General features: G+C 41.2%; 1 protein-coding gene across 6 annotated transcripts in view; it reads left to right on the top strand.

Moving 5' to 3' along the window:
• VTI1A (vesicle transport through interaction with t-SNAREs 1A) overlaps positions 1–18,444 on the top strand; it is a 266,673-nt gene that overhangs the window by 122,910 nt on the left and 125,319 nt on the right. For 2 of the 6 annotated variants that reach the window (XM_067000604.1, XM_067000602.1), the window contains one exon: positions 1–18,444. This exon is cut by the window's left edge and continues 25,854 nt beyond it; it is cut by the window's right edge and continues 20,401 nt beyond it. The exons of the other annotated variants lie outside the window; for them this stretch is intronic. The gene's annotated coding sequence lies outside the window, so the exon portion shown is untranslated. 6 annotated transcript variants of the gene reach the window in all.

Raw genomic sequence — 18,444 nt, 5'->3', positions numbered from 1 at the left:
GCCCTACTATTAACCATTTTTCTTCTTTCCTCTCCCCCCATCTCCTCGAAGCACAAACTGTTTGATTTGGCAAGAGCATTTTCGAAGCAGTCCTTGCAAGTAGGAATTGCATTTTGTTTTAAAATAACTCATTAATTTGGGTGAGTTGGTTTCACTGCAAGAAATCTGACTTGTTGGTACTATTGTGTAAATTTGGGAAGTTAGATGGAACCTGGCTCTTACAGTCTCTCTTATTTTCCTTATCAGTTGTTATGCACAAGTGTTGATGTCTATTACCCACATGAAGAGAGATTTATGTGTACCCATACTCATACACACACAGATTATAACAGTAAACTTTAAACTTATCATAAGGCCAGGGGACTGAAATATTTCGTTAGAACCATATCTTCTGATATCCTATTTTTATATACTCAAGATGTTTTTGATTTTTCAATTGTAGATACGCCTTTGCATTGTTGTTTTTCTGGGTATTGTTGTTTGAAGAGCAGGGCTAAAATTTCCCTAACTTCGTGAGAAACCAGCCTGTGTGGTCATGCCTAAATTTGACTCACTATTTTGTGGCTTTTCACCGCTGTTATGGAGGGGGTGGGGAGCAAGACGACCACCCATGGTGTGTTCTCGCCAAGCCGCGTGGTGAGCAAATGAGTTCGCTGATGTGAAATGAGTGTTAAGAGAACAACCTCTTCTGGCAGAGTTTTCAAGCACTTTCCTCCTTCCCCCTCCCCAAATTACAGCTTCTTCCTCCGTATAAGTATAGAACACCCATGACTATTTATATAATAAAAGAGCTACTGTGTACTTTAATGGATGGTTAAAGACGTTTTCACAGGTCTGTATCCACATGAGATTTATAGAGACTCATAGGCCTGGTCAGTTTGTAAAACCGTGATAGCCCAAGAGACTGTTGTCAGATGTTGGTAACAAGGCAGTGTTTGAAAGGAATCAAAACAATATAAATCCTGTGAGATCTGTGGCAGCAGGATGGGTTCTAATGGAGAGGAAGACAGGGTCGACCACCACACAAGAGAACAAGGAGAAGAAAGTGTTTTTTCTCTTTCAAGCTTGCAGCACCAGCAGGGGTAAGCAGGTTTCTAAAAAGAATCTCATCAGCGGATCAATCCGGTGTAACAGATGGAGTGCACAGATATTGCCTATCAGATTTCCATCGCATGTGGCAAGCAAATACATTGTTGCAACTGTTAGCAGCAAAAACTTTTCCTTTTTTTAACATCATAATTACCAAGAGTTGAAAAGAGCTGCGGGTTAATGATTTCCAAACAATAACTATAGGGGGTTCGGTGGATAGCGCCTTCCCCAGGGAATACATTAGCAGGAGATACAAAGTCATTGAGCATCTTGAATGGAAGGTTTTGGATCCACAGAAATAACTGCCTATAGCAGTGCATTTTGAAAAGTAGAAATTTTCCTAGAAGAGAGACCGGACTGGATCTTCATCTGCTGAAATTAACAGGTTTACACTGCAAACAGTGAAGATAAACTAGTCTTGACATTTCGGGCTTTATTGCTTTTATAAAAACATTGGAGAGGGAAAGATTGAGAAGGGCTGAGAAAGATTGAGAGTGCATGCACAGTTACAGCCATGAGAGGTAACGTGTGCAGCTATGAATTAATTTCCCAATGTTATTAATGTTGCTGTTGTTAATTAAATGCTAATTTCATTAAGTCTCAGTGATCACGTAAACTTCATTCTGGATGGAAATATAATGAGTATCTCAGTATCTTCTCCATTGCTTTGTTAATGCAGAGAACATGGAAGTGAAGCAGTAGCTCTGCAGGTGGGCTAATGGCTGCATGGCCTTCTGAGTGGTGGCATGTATGTGCATGTATGCCATAGGTTTAGAAGTGATGGGCGTCATGGATTAAATGGATTTGCGTTTAACAAGAACATAAATCACAGTTTATTTTTGTAAATAACGTTTGTTGAGCCAAGTAAATGTGTAGTACTGAACTAGAAGACCATGACATTTAGTTACAGGAGGTACCTCAAATCACACGTATGGCCAGATCATTTGAAAAGTTTCTCTTAGCTCAAACAAAGATAATGGTTAAGAGGGTAGGTTATTTCTGTGAACTAAGTGAAAGACAATAAGACAGATTTGAAGACCCAAATCAGTTGTCAAATGAGCAGGTCTGTGACTATTTGAGATGACATAGGGTTAACTCTCAGCCTCCTACCAATCCAAAGGATCACAGGTCTCCCATAAATCCTGTATCCATAATGTCAACCTCACGTGGATGTCTTGAATAATATTGTGTCTCACCTGACTGCTGATACCTGTGCTATTTAAAGCAACAGGTTATCATGACTTTTCTTCACAGTTTTCAGTATTTTTACATTATTCAGTACTTTTTTATTGTGTACTCTAAGCATGCAGTTCTTGGTCAGCACTGAGAAACTTCAAACAAAAATCTCCCTCTGAATTGGCTTCTCTTCCCCCGACCCAGTACATTTTTTCTTTTTAGTCTCCTGTTTGATTCCAAGCATTCTAAAACAAACTGCCAAAACAACATTTCCATCCTTGCTTCCTACAGAATACCTCTTCTCCTTCTGGGCCTACTTTATTTGCACAGTAACCCTGTAATTCTAGCTCTGCAGGAGTGCTGGTGCCTTTATAGTATCATAGCCAGCCTTTACATGTGACAGAAGAATCCCACTTCTGGGAAAAAATAACTACATACCTATCTATGCCCCCATTTATATGTTTATTAATTGAGCCCTCCCTTCCTTTTCATTCCCAAAAGAATGGAAATTCGCAAACTCTCTCTGAACACCCGTTGCCCATCAAGTTTTCCTCTCAAGTCCTAAAGACTTGTTTCCCATGATCTTTAAAGGACGATAGAAAGCTGGAGACAGGTCCATATTCACCTAGCACTCGGTGGTTCTTGCTGTGAGCACCATGCCACAGCCCTCAAAGTAGCAATGTGAGAAGTACAGGGAGCATCTTGCACCCCAAAAGCACAGGTCTGTAAATACAAAGCTGAATAAAGCACTCTAGTTTTTGATAGTGTGAGGTGTTTGACCTGGCTTTGAGTGCTTCTGATTCAGGTCCTGACATGTCTACTAGCCTGGTAAGCGTGATGTCAGGACAGCTTCAGTTTTTGCAAATACTAATAAAGAACCCTATGTAAGGCACAGGTAAACACACAACAAATATAAAGGAAGGCTGAGCAGGTCCTAGCTGAGTAAAGCATCCCTGAATATTTCTGGCAGGTTTTTAGAGAGTTGTGATTATTCAGAAAATGCCTTTATGGAAACACGAGAATTTGTGATGAGTGACTTCAGTTAGGAATCTAGTACATCTACCTGAGAGAGCAAAGATTCCTCCCTAGACAGAATGTGTAGTGGAGTTAGGTGAGTTTGATAAACTGGGCAACTAGCTGACAGCATCATTAGGGACATAAAAAGCATAGTTTAAGGAAAGCCAAAGTAATGATAATAGCAGATATAAATTGCCCAGTCAGGTATTGGCTGGAATTTGCTAAAGGAGGTAAGTCTGTCTGTGGTATTTTGTGGATTAAATGTATATATGTAAATGCGCATTATGATGTTACTTGAAAGGAAAGTAGGCTTAGCATGAATGGATTGTTTTTACCAATTTAAATGGATTTCAAACATATTAATGTAAATATTTGTTCTCAAATGGCTTAGAAAAAATGAGGATGCAAAGTTAGAAAATAAACTTCTTTCTATAGCAGGTAATATAATTACAGAAGTGACCTGGACTGATGTTGACAGAAGTTGCTGTAGTGTTTTCAGGCAGAGTATGCTATTTCTGAAGTAAAATTTGGACTAGTATATCATAGCTAGACATCTACATCCTGCAGCTGCTTGCCACAAATCAGATATTTAGTTATCTGGTAATAGTGAATCTAGTTATTCTCAAAGAAAAAAAATATATATATAAACATGAAACAAAAGGCTACTTTGAGACATAGTAAAGATTTGGCTTAATGAGTAACCAAAGTACCATTTTATATGTCCTTTTTTTTTCTGAAATACCACTGAAATAGTAATATCAGGCTGCCTTTGTTGTCATAATCTTTGGTTTGAAATACAAATGGATTTGAAATGTTAGGCCAATAGATTTATTCAAGGAAGTAAAGCTTAAAGGAAAATGTTCAGCAGTACTCTAGCAGTACATTAGTATTATAGATAAAAAGCATGTGTACCTTTCCAAACCCATTTTTGGGTCTGAAGCAAAGTATGGCTCAGCTGGAATTTAAGAGTGAGGCTATATTAGGAAGTATATGTCCCTGATGGAATAGCCCTTTAACAATTTCCATCTTTGCAAACTTTAACCAGTTTACTTTCAGTTCAGCTGTAGAAAGTAGGAAATTCATAGTTTTACAAACAGTCCAAGTGAGATTTAGCAAGCCTAAGAAAATTATTCAAGATCTCAGAAGAGACAGAGTCAAACCTTGGAATTCTGTAGCTCCTGGTCTTGTGTATTTTGAAACATGCTTTTCATTTTTATAGCCTACAAGTTATTACGTTATGAGTGAAAAAGTATACAGTAGTAAGGCCAGGTCTGTACAAGCATCTTGTGTAATAACTGTAAACAGTAGGCTGTATTTGTGTGATGGGAATGGAAATCCCGTGATAAATGAAGTTGTAAATAGCCTGAAATCTCAGTGGAAGTGGAAAGGTGGGAAATTAATAACAATTAAAATTTGACAAAGCACAAGTGGCAAATGAATTGCATTCCTTCTTCCTCAAGGAAGTAGTAGAGGAAATATGAACACCTGAGGTAGGAATGTTTGCCAGGTCATTCAATCAGGAGACTGGGCTGCTAGTGAAGTTGCTCTAATGACAGTATAAAAGGTATGGGAAAAATAGGTCTGTGTGCATTGTTATGTATATTTTAATGATTTCAAAATAGCTTAAACCTTTATTCAAAAGTGGAACAACCATGTAAATGAGTCTGATGGGAGGTTTTACTGTGTCTGTAGACAAGAAGAAAAAGTGGACACAATTTATCTCTAGCACAGAACAACTTGTAAAAGGGAGCGTGGCCCAGTGCAGGGTACAGAGCCAGGAGGATCGCAGGCTCCAATCTGTTCTGAGCCACTGACGCCATCTGACCCGGGCAGGTCACTTGACTTCCTTGTGCCTCTGTCAATCCAGCTGGAAAATTGGGTAACAAAAGCAGGACCTTGCTGAAAACCAGATGCTCCATCTGAGTTGAGCTGTCCTGGGTAAACAAATTACATTGATAGATACCACAGAAAAACATGGATGGGCCAAAAGAGTCAGGAAGGAAGAAAGAGCGATGAGGGAAAGATCCAGCTGACAGTCCTGGGTACGTGAAGAAAACAATTTGTCTCCAAGTTCACTGGTTTATGATGGGAATTAGAAAATCAAGGAGACAATGGTGGCTGCAGTAAATGCTGTGTAAGTTCTGATTTTGGGTTGTCCAAGGTCTGAAAACAATAGGGGCCATTTATTCTTTATGGTGAATATTTATAAACATTAAAAGGCTCTCTAGGAGATGGGCATCCTGTAATTCAAAAGCAGATATTGGGATGGGACCAGCAGTGACTGCACGTAATTGACTGGTATAATTCAGAGTTTTTAGGGGACCCCTTTGAAATAGTGTTTTTTTTTGTTTTTTGTTTGTGGGGGGGGTTGGTTTTCATATATTTACATCTCAGTCTTGGATCCTAAGTCCTTTGGAAATATGTCTGGCAAAAGGACAGAATATAGAAGCATAGACTTTTAAATTAAACTAAATCTAAATTTGGTTAGAGATCTAGCACTGTTAGACTGAAAGATGATAAAGCACATGTTCAGATCCCTGTATTTCAAGATTGTAACTTAGGATGCATGTTTTTTTAAATACTTGGCAGTGTGCTATACAAAAGGGTTGTATTTAGTTCACTATATAAATTACTTTTTGAGTATGTGTGAAAATGTAGGGTAAGTGAATTTGATATAAAAAATGATGTTGATATTTTTCAGGAAAAAAAAATCTGTGTGTAGGCTAATAAACAGACCTTTGGAAATAGGATTCAGAAAGTTGAAGTTCATTTATTGGTTCTGCTAATAATTGAGTGTTTTCGCATGCTATCTTATGTCTTGTTACCTCCATTTCCCTATCTGGAAATTGGAAATAAGGATACTACCTCTTTTGCACAGAACTGCTAGTGAAGAACATTGGGTAAGAATTGAGGCCAAAATGAAGTATGTAGTGTTCACGTTTCACTGCAGTAAACTAAGAATGAACCTTATGTTGTTATTTATTGTGTTATTTATATTTTTGTTCCACTGATGGATGGGGATGTGACAGAAGGAAAAGAGCAGCTACATGCATGCTCAGCAACAGGAGAAGGAAGGACCTTGCCTGCCACACCAGCACAGTCGGCTTTTTCTGCCAAAGCTGCACATTAAGCACTGTTCTGGAGGCCTTGAGATGCTAGGACACTAGTTCAGGATGTATTTTTAACCACATTTTGAGACTTATGTAAACACTCCAAAAACACTGTTCCATAGTAGCCTAGGTATGTATTTAAAACAGTTGTTTGGCCCTTCTGATACTTGGGATGAGGCAAGGTTAGTTTGAAGATTCCAAGATGCTTAGAAATGGTCTTGAGCAGGACGAAGTACTGGGTTCACCTTAATCACTAATCCTTAGGGTGGTGGATAGTATTGGAGGTGGAAATATTGAATAACCGCACTAATATTTATGAGGAGAAATACTTCCAAAAACCTGAAGTGTGTTTTGGGGGGGAGACATGCCAGAACCAAATGTCCAACAAGACATTAGTTTCCTGTCCTCATACTTGGCAAGTAGACGTTTTGTTGGAAGATGTGTTATTATGGCAGCAATGGAATTGCTTTGAGAACTATCCAAAAACAATCTCAAGAGTTGTACAGAAAAATGCTAACTTCTCTGGACACTATAAAACTGGTATTTCCTAATTCTACGACCGCGTTAAGATTTACCTGTTCTGTGGGCTGCTGTGTGTCGTGCTGCTGGGTGGACCCCTTTGTTATGGTTGCCTGAGGAAGTGTGCGTTTCCCAAAAATGCTGTGAGACAGGCCACAGGAGCAACAAGTCAGCAGCAGTAACTCAACTGAGTTCTTAGATTTTAATATATTTATATGATTTTTCTGTTTTCAGTATTGTCTGTTCTGATTTCTTATCCTATGAATACACCAGGTAGTTTTCTTGCTGTGTTCATGATGAAGATTTTAAAAACCAACAGGTAAAATGAGAAGCTGTTTTTAGAGTTACGAGACAGAGAGCTGTATTCAATCACAGAGCTCTATTCAGTTAGCGTCACTGCCGTAGGCATCCCAAGATGGTCAGATCACTCTGAGTCTTGGGTTTTCTCTGTTGAGGACCAGGATAACAGACTGTTTCTCCAAGGGATGTCTGCCATCTCTCCCTTGGTTTTCAGCTGTCAGGGTCTGTAGTTGGTTTTATCCAAATATATTGTTTTATGCCTGGGACAGCGTTGCTCCTATCTTGCTTAAGTATAGCTTCTAAATCTTGTAATAGTTCCATTAGTGGAAAATGTCCTCTGCTGGGAGAAATGCTGCCTAAAACATGAGGCAAATACTGCTTTTGCTAGTGCACCTGGCAATAATAATAGACTGTGAACTGCAAAGGATGACATACTCCAATTAATTTCCCAATGAGCTATTCAAGATTCTTTCTAAGTGATGGGGGAAGGATTTGATATCTTTGTATCTTTTAGCATCAACAGTGGATCATTTTAGAATAGGACTTAGAACTTTTAAAGAGGCAACAGTAGGGCTATTCTCCTGTTTGCAGTCATTTAGGTCCCTTACTTCTCACAAACCATCCACAGGGACTCCTATGCCAAATACACGAGGCTTATTAGGATGTCAGAAGGTACCGTGCCCAGAGTGGCTGCCCATAAGCAGTCACAGCAGAGGTGGGCAGCGTGCCATAAAGACATCGCAGAGGCAGCTCATTCTGAGCAGGTCTGTCTATGCTGAGGAATCAAAAAAAAAAAATAAAAATTACAATGACCTGAGTTTCAGCTTCGTTCATAAAAATCAGTTCTTGCATAAATAGTAGTGAGCAGTAAGGAGCTGGCCCTCTCCTTGTCTCAGTCTGCTAAATTGCCATAAGGTAAGATAAAATAGATTACTAGCCAGGCGTTGCTCTTCTAGGATGTCACAGGAATGTAATGCAGTTGCAAATGGGGAGGGCAGGTGGTCCAGACAACTGCAAATGGAAAGGTGTCAGCAAGACAGTCTTCTATTAAGAAGTGATGCAATTATGAAATGGTTTGAGAACCCCTGTATTAACCCATAAAGCAACAGACACTCTCAGAGGGAATTGCCTTCTCACTGACTTTTGCCTGCTGAGCTGTATTTTCCCCCCTCAATGGAAGCATATCTCGTGTAATACATTTCTGTACGTTTCTGCCTGTGACAGTGAACCTTGCCATCTGCTATCAGGGAGATAGTAGAAAGAATGAAATGGGATTAAATGAAAAGGGGGAAAGGTTTGTAGTAATTTCAAGGCATGATAGTGATGGGCAATGACTGAAACTGTCAATAATCAAACAAATCAGAGATGAGGACATGGTAACCTCTAGGCCAGCCTGAGAATAGCAACTTAGGCCAAAATGTTTTTTCTCAGGTGTGGGGTGAAAGCCAGGGTAGTCCTCCATTAGCATCCCCCTGAATGGTCCAGCTGCTGTGCCACGTAAGGGAGAGCTGCTGAGCCGCCGTGTGGCTCTTCCACAACGACTTTTTTCCCAAGGCAGCATTTGTGGCTGCTGTGAGCATCGACCCTGTGGTTACCAGTACAGAGTATGCAAAGAAAATACATTAGGACTTGCTTCCTGATGAAGGCTGCGCTGGTCTCGTGGATGGGATTCCATTTGGGGTTGATAAAGTTTCACCAGAAAGATTTAATTCCCAGCTCTGGCACAGTATTAGGGAAAGTCTTTAAGCTGGCCAAACCCTATGTCTCTGTTTCTCATCCAGCTGAACAAGACAGTGACACTTGTCTTCCCATGGGAAGGATAGCGGGGCCTTTGGCTGAACAAAGTCATCCTGCAGTGACTGCAAGGCATGGGTGTGAAACTGCTCGTGTGGTGATACGCGAGGTTAGCTGTGTTTGGCCTTTAGCCAGCCATGCACATTAAGTCCCGTTCAGAGACACGGGGCTTAAACAGGCTGGAGCGTGAGCATGTGCAGAAAAGCTTTGTAAGTGCAGGTTTTTGTGACTAACAATACTTGTGTGGTAGGATGATTAAGATCGTGATCTCAGATATTTCTGCAATGCTTTGTCTTTCCTATTAATTTTGTTTTGTTTTGTTTTGTTTTTACTTTTGTGGCTCTACACCCTTATTGTAATACTATTTTAATGAAGTCTCTTTATAGTAAAGGCATGACTTGCATGGTCCTAGGTTTTTACAGGTCTTCTTGAAGAAAGACAAGGAGAGTGGGAGAAGAAACCTAATTCAAATACTTCATCTGTTTCGGGATTGAAAAGAAAGTTTCATGTAGAGGAAAACTCACTCAAAAATGCGAAGTTAATGATATTACTAAAAGCGGGTTGAGACATTGGTTACGGAAGCTGAGCTTTATAAATAAGAGCGAATTCTAAGCTAAGGTCTCTGAAATGCCAATTACAGTCACTTGAGTACATGGGGGCATGCTGAGCTTTTGCTGGGAGAGTTAATGAGCAATTTCATAACGTGCTATATATCACTTTAAGAAGACATGATAAATTGCCACTAATGGTATTGTGTGTATAAATGGGAGCTGTTTTTGCTCTGCGTTTAGTTCTAGTGATTGGGTGGTACACCTGGAAAGACTTGTATTTTAATGGGCCCTTTTTAGCACTTTTGCACCTCGTATGTTCTGGATTATATATGATTGATGGCTTTGAATGTATGGGAAGGAAAGATATGTAGATCTTAATGCTTTTAAACCATTTGTTTTCCAGTCTCTGTAAAAGGCCTCTCTGTTTTCCGGGTAATGGTTTATACTTCTCAAGTAAACAGAAGTACGGTTCTGGGACTTTGCCTTTTAACACTATAAATCCAGTGGTTTTTATAGGAGGGTCATTCAGTTTACAACACTTAAGAAAAGATAGCTATTTTCGTGCTAGTCATTAAAGACAAATAAGTAGGTGGTTTGGTAAAAGGACAATTAGATGCATGGAGCAGATAAAAAAGAAATCAGCATTTGCTTTGCTTTCATGCTGGGCGTTCTCCTCTTCGTTCTCTTTTAACACGGTGACTAAAACCTGGTTCTCCCCTGGGTCCCACCGATAGCTCCACAGCTGCACCTTTCCTTTCTGCCTTCCTGCCTCTCCTGCTGGACCCCGTCGGAGCTCTGTCTGCCCGAAGGGGTTGCTGTCGAGCAGTGTTCAAGCTTTCCCTCCTTCTTCCCCTCTAACCTCTCCCTCTCAGGGAGAGACCCCAGCGGGAAACCAAACCCAGGTTTCCCATGTGCAAATGTACAACGTAAGAGCAGGGCTGGCCCCATGCTCTCCACGGGGATTCTGTCTCCGTACGGGAACCTCAGGACACACGGAGGAGACTGCCAGGTTATTTTCCATTGATACTCTAAGGCGGGATTAATATTTAGCTGTTGCTTGGTCTTAAGCTTCCATATGTGCTTGGTGATTCTCCTGCATATTTCCAGTGTGTGCGAAGCTGGTTCTTGTGAAAAGAAAGCTCTTAACACTGGCCAGATCCACACGCAGCGCTGACACGTTTGACACAGGCTTCTCCTGCAGCTCTGTCTATATACCTCAGTCCCGTGGCCTTTTGCCCTTCAAATCCTCGGGCAGATTTGGAGCTGATGTTAGCAGGAGATGTACAAACTAACTTTTACTGCGGTATAGTTTAATACTGCAGAGTTGAAAGGCAAGTGCGTTAACCCCTGCTGCCCCATATTTTACTATATTGCTAATAGCCACTTTTCCCCTGTGCTCCGTCACTTGTACCTGGATTTTCTGATTTGTGTCATTTTCAGACTGTTGTTGATCCCCTGCGTTGTCTGTAAAGCAGTGCCTCATGTTAGCTGGATTGTTGGTTTCTATTTCTAAAGTGAAACAGAGATGTGATTATCTCATGTAACATTTCTTATCTGTGGCATTATTTGTTGCCCTAGGATTGAAGGTGCGTAGATGAGATGCAGAGATCCGCACACGTCCCTTCACTGTCTGAAACATTTCATGTGTCTGTTGCTTTGGAGCTAGATTGATGCTACTTAAAATAGTAAAGCATAGCTTATTCTATATTCCTCAGTTTCATGTCCCTATGTCTTTTGTTGTCTTCTGTCAGGTTGAAATTCCGACTGGGAAAAGTGATTATATGGCTTTACAGAGGTTTTGCTTTTTAAATGCTTGCTTGTTAAAGTTAAATCTCTGAATAATCATAGCAAGGTACTTGGCCCCTCCCTCCTATACCTCTTGTATTTAGTTTCCATTCTTTACTGGTGTTTAATGAAACCCAAACAGAGGTTGGGCTCCTACGTGTTTTCTGCCGTGGCCAGGGTCAGAGGGGCAGCCTGGTGTCCACCAAATTTAACTAGGATTTCAGAACCAGCGCAGCTCTGCAAGCTGATAGCACTACACGAGCCCGTGGTGAGAGTCAGCCCCTGTTCCCAGCACGTAACAGTGTCACCAGGCAAGACGAGGAACTCACCATGCCCGTGCTGTGAAGGACGCAGTTAAATGACCTCTCAGGTGTGTGTCAGAGCTGGGAGTTAAACCCCACTCTCCAGGACTCAGGTGCAGTGCTGTAAACCTAGCCTTTGTGGTGTCAGAAGTAGCTGTTTTTTCTTACCAACTTGTGGAATTATCTGTTGAAAAAATATTTTAAGCTAGGGTAAGCGTATAGAGTATGCATAATTTGAAACCCAAGTCACTAAACCACTAGAGTAGCATGAGTAGAAATGAATATATGCAGAGGTGGTTTTGCTTTTGTGTCCGATTTTTATATTTGAAGTGTGATGCTACTGCCTTCTTGGGTTTATCTGCAAAATATAAATGCCCAAGTTAGCTTTCTACTGTAACACAAAACAACTAAGTGGCAGGAGAAATGTGAAAGAAAAAAAAAAAACATGTTTATAGCTTACATTTAATAAAACAATTGTGTATTGATAGCACTTCAAAAATAGAAGGCAAATTTGCTATTTTTTTTTCTGAAATTGAAATATTGCTGTTGTGTAAGGCAGCAAGGCTAGGATTTCTCTAGTATCTTTTTCTAGTATCTTTTGTCATGTTTCTTAGTATGTTGTTGCAAAGAAGAAATCTTTTTCCCGTGAATTATATCAGTATCATCCCAGCTTAGAACTACTCTTGTTTAATAAATTGCTCTAGTACTCAGGTACCCAGGTTTGTTCCCTGACTCTCCTAGCACAAGAAATTTGTGGTTTTAGTAATTATTGTCTTTTTATTGCATTTTTCTTCACATCTTCTTAATGCTTGAGAGTATGTTAGCATCACTTGAAGTCACTTCTGGCAATACACATAAGTTGGTTGGGCAGTATTATCACAGACTGTCTTAGTTGTTCTTTCAGTTTCCTTAATAAGTAGACTATAGCTGCTGGGTTCTGCTTGTAATGTAGAAGGGATCATTGCAAAACAAAACAGACAAACGAACAAACACGGTACACTGCAAATTTGCTAAAAGAAAATGTCTGCTCTTAACTAAGTAAAATGTTCCCCACGCCTCTGGGTATGAAAAAAGAGGAGCTTCTTCATGGAAAGCAGTAGAAACTGAAGCAAGTAGTAGTGGGAATGCAAGTGAAATGGCGGTATTGTCTCTTGGGCACCTTGTGGGAGGTTGGGGGGGGGGGGGTGTTTTTTAGGGAAAGAGAACTTGAGAGTGCACTGGAGTAACCATTCCTTGCTTAATGAAAACAATTGGGCCCAAACTTGCCTACTAGGGTTGTTTGGGCTTTTCAAGGCACATTAATTGTGTAACTATATAAATGTTTCCATTGACTTGAGTACATAAAAAGTGAGCTGAATGGAAATGCTTTTGAAAGATCTAACTCTAAACTTTCTCAATATAAATACTGTAAATGATAATGTGCTTTAGTCAAAAGTCACATACAAGCTTTAGTCAGATTCAACAATGTGGCCCAATTGTGCATTATTCTGCACCTAAATCCTCCCTGTGGACTTTTTATGGCAAAATTCTTTTTATATCCTACCCCACGGCATTTTGAGACAAATACATTTGCTTTTATTGAAAATAATAGAGCTAGTCTACTAGTATCCAGGCAGAATGTCTCATCCGCAATTGGCAATTTATCCTCAACACCTCTGTGTTCAGGGCTATTATTATTCTATATTTCAGATGGGGTTTGAACACAGCGTGGACATTGTCTGTGCAGGATTTCATAAGCAAACATAAGCTTGCTCTGCCTGCACAACAAATTCTCTGCGAGTGAGAAATCTTCATGTGGAAAACAGTATAATTATAGCCTGTATGGTGCTGAACCCCAACCCCGAGAGTCCAGAAGAGAGTGAAAGTGTGTAAGGAGAGCTGTGAAACATCCGACTGATGTGAGCTTGATGTTTGCTCCGACCACAGCAGAGTGGGCTGCTGAAGCTCATGTAAAAACAATCCAGAGTGACCTCCTCAGTATCAGGTTGCACGTTGTCTACAGAGCCAGGAATTGAGCCCAGCTCTCTTAAGTGTCTCAACTGCTCCACGTAAATCGGTTATTTCTTCCATAATACATTTAAACACGTACTCTGTACCACAGTGAGAAATCTTACCTCTTTAAAAAAAAAAAAAAAGCGTAGGAGATGTCTTAGGCAAGGGGGAAGAAGCAAGACAGACAGCTTGCAACCCAGCCCTCATATGAAAGTTGCCCCAGGCAATTTTGTTATGTCCATGGAAGCATATGATATTCATTGCATGGGCCCATCATTAATGCTGACTCTCTGGGAACCTGTCTTATGTTGTTTCCACTAGGGGCAGGTTAGCTAGAAAATTGATCCGATTTTATTAAAGAGTCATTTTCTTTGCTGTCTGGCAGTGGTCTCTGAAAAGATGTTTTGTCTTTTTAACGCTTGGTGATTGCTATAATAGGATCTCAGAAGTCTGATGTCCAAATTCAGTTTCTCACATGAAACTACTTTGTGGCTAAGTTTGTGCTCTCAGCATGGGCAGTTTGAAACAGAGCTAAAAGAGTCCCTCTCCATTTTATGCTGCAGGTAAAACCACTGTTTGTGTTAGCATGCCTTTAATTAGATAGAACACATTTACATTTACAGAGGGTTAATTATCCCCACTTTTTTGATACATTTAACTATGACCAAATGCTGATATTTAGCGTGTGGTTCACTGTTTCTCACACTTGGCCACTTGCTTAGGCTTTGATGCAATCATCATATCCAGTGGAGGTAAATAGTCTCGTTCTCGGCTCCCGCTCTTGCTGCTGAATCTGTCTTCCATCCAGACAGAACAAGTTTTAAACTAAAAAAAAAACAGAAAAAAAAGTAAAAAATAAAACTCACACCTCTGTTCTGGTTTGGGGGGCAGTGAGGCCTGTGTGTAATAAAGAAGCAACTTTATTTTGCTTAAAGGTTTTTTTCTGAAAATTCCCACTTAGCTCCCTATTGATCAAAGGATAGTGGTTTAGTCAGTCTGATGGCTTAGAGGGATAAGATCTGTGAGAAGGAATCTTGCCTCTGACTGACTTTATTGTGTAGGCAGTAGGGGATTCCTCCTAGTGGTTTATATATATATATATATATATATATATAAAAATTTGTCTTTTGGAGAAGTGATAGCGTGAAACAGATTTTCGGATGGAGCAGGCAGAGGTGGAGATTGTAAAAGCATTCTCAGAACATGTTTCTTTAAAATCCTCTGCCAGCATACCTTTGCAGCAGCAACCCGATATTCCCCGGAGCCCAGCAGCTGAGGCCAGATGTTCGGCAGCGGTGCGAGCGGCGGCCGCCATCAGCCAGGGTGAAGGCAGCATGGAGCCTGGAGTGAGGACCGGGACAGGACGTGGGCTGGGGTGGGTGAAAGCTCTGCTCCTGGAGGAGTCTTGCAGCTTGTAGCTCTTGGTCTTGGTGGTCCAAGAGGATGGGGGGAGCCTGCCCCAGAGCACTGCGGGAAGTGAACGGGCAGAGTGCTCTGGGCCTGTCCTGAACGTGCCAAGCAGGGGAAGGGGGCGATGTACTGAGGAAAAGTGGGGTCTGACTGGCAGAAGCTGTGGGGCAGGAGACATGGGGGGGATCAGGGGATCAGCTGGCTTAAGGCAACAGAAAAGGAAGGAGCCTTGACATGTTCTTCCAGTTCCCCTTGTGACCTACAGCATTTTAATGAACAGCAGACAAGGCAAGGAAAAAGTAACGATGCTGTTCCCTAACCAGGTGCCCTTACACCCACTGAGTTCTCTTATAGGTTGGCCTGAATCAGTTCTGGAATTCAGGGCTCAGCCCCCATTGCCAAGCGTTGGGCTGAGCTGTGGTAACTGCATCAGTTTGCTTTTTTTGCACCAGTTGGTCTTGGAATTAATTTTTGGTAACTACAGGCAGTATCTTGATTTGCAGAAAGTTTCTTAGGGAAGTGTCTTAGGAGTGTCTTACCTGCCCTACCTCTCTCTGGTTGCACAGAAATCTGGCAAAGATCCTGCAAGTGTGTGAGGTTTCATTTGCTTTTGAAAATTCTTACCTTTTTCCCTCTATTTGTATTCTAAATTTGAGATTGGCTATAGAGCAAATTGAAGTCAGTTTTTACTACACAACCCCCAAAACATGTCAAAGTCCTTACATCACGTCAAGTGCTGAATCAGGCCCTACAACCCTTGCTCCCAGAGTGCAGCTTCTACACAGCATGTCTGAACATCCACATGCACGCAGGTGATGGGAAGTGTTTTTAGCCAGGATATCTCCCTCGGCCCTACCTCCCCTTCGCGGGGGGCTGCAGGAGGAGGAGGTGGTTGAGCAGAGCTCCGAAGGGCACAGAGGCAGCTGTGCTCCTTCCAGGCAAGCCAGGCTCAGAGCAAACTCTGGCTGCTGCTTCCCAAGTGACTGTGCTGAAGTTATTCCAGAGTGCAAAATTATGGTCAAACGTGCTTTATAATAACCATGTCCTGAAATAATTTGAACAGACGGTTTTAAAGAGCTGAGCAATATAATTTGTGTTTACCATGGAAGTTTTTCCCCTTTTGCAGATTATTCTGAGTGCTTCCCAGGTTGCAGGACACGCTGGTGACTCTTTCTTTCCTGTTTTGTTTACTTGCTGTCTCAAAGCGTTGAACGTGCACGTTACCTTACATAATTCGAGATCTGTCATAAGCAGGTCTTTAGTTAAATTTCCACCTTTGGTTGGTTGATGTTTTTTTGTTTTATTCTGTTTTTAAGGATAAGGAAAGCTATACTATCTGTGGGCATTATACTTATGGTCAGTTTGTCCTTTCTGTCTACCAGCTCCCTTAAACCCTTCACATATTTTTAATCTATTTTATGCAAGAGCCTAGCACTTTACTTGCCCTTGAGCATGTAGCATATGTTCACAGCAAAGGCATCTGAATGACCCTGTGGAGATCCTCTCTGTGACTTCTCGTTTGCAGTCCTGTCTGTGCTCTCACAAGATACGGCCAGAAACAGAATATTGTAGCAGCGCAGTGGTGGCCTGCAGCTTCTGCCTGCCACGGAGCTGACTGCAGCAGGCTGCAAAACATGGTCCTTGTGTTTCAGATGGTGCTACCTCCCTCTTCCTCTGCTGTCAGTTTACTTGGAAATACGAATGGTGTGCATCAAGACGGTCCTTTCTTCGCTAAGAGCCGATCTCTGAAACCAGAAGCAGAATAACCGTACCAGCGCTAGTCACAGCTCTGCACTAACATGCCCAAACGAGTGTGTCCGTGTGCGCTGAGCTGGTCCCTCTCATTTGGCACTGGTTCCACAGCTCTGTGTTATGTGGTGTAAACGTGCCTCCTAGGTTTTCTCCCCATAGCTCTCGTGTCCTGGTCTCATTCTTGCTGTTCTGAAGAGTTCTTCCTTAGCTGCTTTTCGGAGGATGAGCTGTGCTAGATGCAATACTGTAGCATTCCAGTCACTCCTATTTACCAGTCAGTACTAGGTTTTTAGTTTTAAATTCCTCTAGTTATGTAGCTTACTGTGCAGCACTATTTTTCGAGTGCAGTTATCCGTTAGCTTAAGACTTTCATGACCCAGGAGGACACTTAAATCTCTCTTCAATCATTATGCCTCTGAACACTTTCCCCTAATGTCCTGGCTTTCTTTTGGAATCTTTTGTCTTACAATTTTTATCCTGCGTTTACCTGCGCTGAATTGCATTTGCCATAGTATGAATTTTTCCCGAATTACTCTAACCTTGTTTATTCTTGATGGTTAAGGTGATGCCATGTGGGGAGATAGAAAGGCACATGCTGTTCTCCTCAACCATCTGTCAGCTGCAAAGGGTGCTGAACTTAGCGCACCTCGGCTTTCTGGCTGCATCCCCGTACAAAGCATGTGGGGATCCCACAAAGCTGCAGCGTCTCGGTGGTGCCGAGTCGCACTCTCCTTCCTCTCAGCTTTCTGCCACCGTCGTCTGCCGCCGTACCGCTGCACGTGGCCGTCTCGCTCCGTAGCTGGAGGAGAGGATTGCAGCAGGAACCGTGCTGAAGAGAGAACAAGAAAGCAAAATATCGAGGGTAATGCCAGCGGGGCACCGCATACAGCTGCACCCACTGGGCTTTGCTTGGACTCTCTGGCAGAGATGTTGACCTGAAAATACTTTGAGAAATTGTCATTAAAGTCACATGGATTTGCTTATGCATAATCTTTTTTTAAAACAACAAAACAGTTTGTGCTGTCTCCAGGATTCATAGGAGCCATCTATTTCAGAGTGTTATTTACTTTTATGATGTTTATCTTTCGCCCACTGATGGGTGTGAACATCATTGGTTTTTACAGTGTGCAAAGAACTATTTTTACACTGGACCTTTTTTGCCATTTTAGTTTACACAAACTTTTCTTTTAAAGATTCCTCAGAGCTATAAAAACAATATAGCACAATCTGATGCTTCACAGTTAAGAGGAGAAATTGAAACACCCTAAGTTTTTCATTTTAGAATTAAGTACTATGTGAAGTAACCATTGAATGTGTCTATTTAAGGCATAAAGTGCGAATGATTTCAAATATTTCGTACCAGTTGCTTTTCTATGCCATTTTCGATTAATGGGCAATGTAAAAATAGAAAAAAAAAAAAAGTCATTTTATGTCAGGGATGAATTAAATGAAAACCTAAGAATTTAGAGTAGCTTACTCATCCTTCTGTAGGTATGGATATTTCTTTGCAAGCATCATCACCTTCCTATAATTTATTTCTAATTATTTAGCTTGAAATTATTATTTTTTCATGCCAGGTGAGATCTCCTATTCACTATAATTCATTGAGAAAGGCACTTTACTCTTGTACAGCTACAGCGTTGTCTT

This window comes from Anser cygnoides, chromosome 7, assembly GCF_040182565.1.
Source record: "Anser cygnoides isolate HZ-2024a breed goose chromosome 7, Taihu_goose_T2T_genome, whole genome shotgun sequence".
Taxonomy (NCBI): domain Eukaryota; kingdom Metazoa; phylum Chordata; class Aves; order Anseriformes; family Anatidae; genus Anser; species Anser cygnoides.
The sequence above is the reverse complement of the archived record's forward strand: the minus strand, read 5'-3'. Positions and strand labels throughout refer to the sequence as shown.